The sequence below is a fragment of the Arachis hypogaea genome, chromosome 6 (assembly GCF_003086295.3).
Source record: "Arachis hypogaea cultivar Tifrunner chromosome 6, arahy.Tifrunner.gnm2.J5K5, whole genome shotgun sequence".
Taxonomy (NCBI): Eukaryota; Viridiplantae; Streptophyta; class Magnoliopsida; order Fabales; family Fabaceae; genus Arachis; species Arachis hypogaea.
In genome coordinates this window covers 61405586-61408878 of record NC_092041.1, presented here as the reverse complement: position 1 = coordinate 61408878, position 3293 = coordinate 61405586, and positions in this window count along the sequence as shown.

The window sequence follows — 3293 nt, the reverse complement described above, 5'->3', positions numbered from 1 at the left end:
TTCTTAAAAATTCTGAAAAATACCTAATCTAAGCAACAAGATGAACCGTCAGTTGTCCAAACTCAAACAATCCCCGGCAACAGCGCCAAAAACCTGGTGCACAAAATTGTGATCATCATTGGCGCCAACAACATGGTACGCTCAATTGCAATCTCAACTCTTTATCACAACTTTGCACAACTAACCAGCAAGTGCTCTGGGTCGTCCAAGTAATAAACCTTACGCGAGTAAGGGTCGATCCCATGGAGATTGTTGGTATGAAGCAAGCTATGGTCATCTTGTAAATCTCAGTCAGGCAGATTCAAATGGTTATGAATGATTTATGAATAAAGCATAAAATAAAGATAGAGATACTTATGTAATTCATTGGTGAGAATTTCAGATAAGTATATGGAGATGCTTTGTCCCTTCCGTCTCTCTGCTTTCCTACTGTCTTCATCCAATCCTTCTTACCATGGCAAGCTGTATGTAGGGTTTCACCGTTGTCAATGGCTACCTCCGATCCTCTCAGTGAAAATGTTCAACGCGCTCTGTCACAGCACGGCTACTCAGCCGTCGGTTCTCAATCATGTCGGAATAGAATCCAGTGATTCTTTTGCGTCTGTCACTAACGCCCCACAATCGCGAGTTTGAAGCTCGTCACAGTCATTCAATCCTTGAATCCTACTCAGAATACCACAGACAAGGTTTAGACCTTCCGGATTCTCTTGAATGCCGCCATCAATTCTAGCTTATACCACGAAGATTCCGATTAAGAAATCCAAGAGATAAACATTCAAGCCTTGTTTGCTTGTAGAACGGAAGTGGTTGTCAGGCACGCGTTCATAGGTGAGAATGATGATGAGCGTCACATAATCATCACATTCATTATGTTCTTGGGTGCGAAAGAATATCTTAGAACAAGAATAAGCTGAATTGAATAGAAGAACAATAGTAATTGCATTAATACTCGAGGTACAGCAGAGCTCCACACCTTAATCTATGGTGTGTAGAAACTTCACCGTTGAAAATACATAAGAACAAGGTCTAGGCATGGCCGAATGGCCAGCCTCCCAAAGAGGGTTCAATCATAAAAACATGATCAAAAGATTCAAGTGATCAAAAGACCTCTAATACAATAGCAAAAGGTCCTACTTATAGAGAACAAGTAGCTAGGGTTTACAGAAATGAGTAAAAAAATCCACTTCCAGGCCCACTTGGTGTGTGCTTGGGCTGAGCATTGAAGCATTTTCGTGTAGAGACTCTTCTTGGAGTTAAACGCCAGCTTTTGTGCCAATTTGGGCGTTTAACTCCCATTCTTGTGCCAGTTCTAGCGTTTTACGCCAGAATTCTTGAGCTGACTTGGAACACCTGTTTGGGCCATCAAATCTCGAGCAAAGTATGAACTATTATACATTGCTGAAAAGCCCAAGATGTCTACTTTCAAACACAGTTAAGAGCGCGGCAATTGGACTTCTGTAGCTCCAGAAAATCCACTTCGAGTCCAGGAAGGTTAGATTTTTGCTCAGGTCCCTCAATTTCAGCCAGAAAATACCTGAAATCACAGAAAAACACACAAACTCGTAGTAAAGTCCAGAAAAGTGAATTTTAACTAAAAACTAATAAAAATATAATAAAAACTAACTAAAACATACTAAAAACATACTAAAAACAATGCCAAAAAGCGTACAAATTATCCGCTCATCAGCAGTATCTCCACAGTAAGGACCATCATGGCTCCCCGTGCTGGTAAAGAAAGTGGAGTCTGGAGTGCCTGGGTCCTCATCAGGTCTATTGTTGCCTGTGAGTAGCTCCTTGAGGTATTTGAATCAGCAGTGGTTGCGGCGCTCTCGGAGCTTTGCTTTCTAGTCTTGTTGGTCCAACCTCTTCAGTATTTGATGCCGCAGCTAACTAGTAGATGGTGGAGGAACTGCAGCATCTTATGTGGACTGGCTGGTAGTGGCAAGTGGTGGCCTGAGATATCTCCCGTTAGGGACGTACTGATCATCCTGTGGAAGTATGGCTTTGGTGTCCTCAGCTCTATAGGAGACTCCGGCTGCTGAGACAAGATTTGAGACCAAGGTGGGGAAAGGTAGGTTGCCCACAATTTGCACGTGTCCCATAGCATTCCGAATGTGCCTTGGTAGATTGAGAGGCTGGTCTGTGAGGATGCACCATAGTAGAACGGCCATGTCTGCGGTGAAGGAGGACTCATGCGTGCTCGGAAAGACGTAATGGGACCTAAGGATGGGAACGATTGTATCCAAAGATCCATTTGCTGCCAGGTTGTGCGTAACTCTGAGAACAACATCCCAGTCAAATTTGTACGCCTGGAGCTTGAGTGCGGCTTCTTGAAATGCGTCCAATCCTTCTAGAGCAGGGGATGATCTAAGGCTCGCTGAATGGCCTCTTCTGTAATGGGGACTTGCTTCTGACGGATGTAAATAGACTGTAGGGTCGGCAGGTGGAAGTTGGAGTAGAACTTAACTACCCAAGAAAGATTAACCTGTCGTGGCTGTCTCTGTAGGAATCTCCAATGTCTTTGTGCAATTTGTGGCTCAACGAATTCGGCAATACGCGGTGAAAGTATAAAAAGGTGTTCATTGTTGTAATTCCGAGCTGCCAGAATGGGGAACATCTGCTTACAGTAACGATTGGGAAATCGTGCAGTGTCCTTTGCTGGGAAGGCTCTCTCCTTTTCATCAACCTTTATAATCTTTTTAATTATTTTTGTTGAGGGCTTGACTGCAGTTGAAGAAGGCTCTGCCACTAATGCTTTTTTAGTTCCTTTCCTTGCTGTGGATTTGGGTGTAGCTTTCTCCTTGCCTTTCTTGGTGGCCATCCCGAAAGGAAACGAGTAAAGACATGAAGAATGCAAGGGTGATAGTAAGGAAAAGAAGGGAAAAGGTGGTAATCAATGCACAGGAATGGATAATGATGTGAACATATGGTCATGACTACATGTGGCAAATCAACAATGGAAATATAGCAAGTGCATGGGATGACAATTAAATGCAAGGTGTTTATTGGCATGCCGGCAAAGGGCATGAGTAGCATAGATCAAGCATTCAATGTCCAAATTAGATTACCAAGTCTTTCAAACTAATAATATGTTTGTAAAAACAATTATATGTAATTAATAAAATATAAAAGGGATTTTGTGAAAAGCATGCATTTAGAGTAGTAGATTTAAAAGAAATCTAAAAATAGTGTAAAATGCCATATGGGCGTTTTCACAAACACATAGCATGCATGTTAAATAAGGTATGGAAAATATTAATTTGAACATGCAAGTAACCCTTAGAAAATAATAT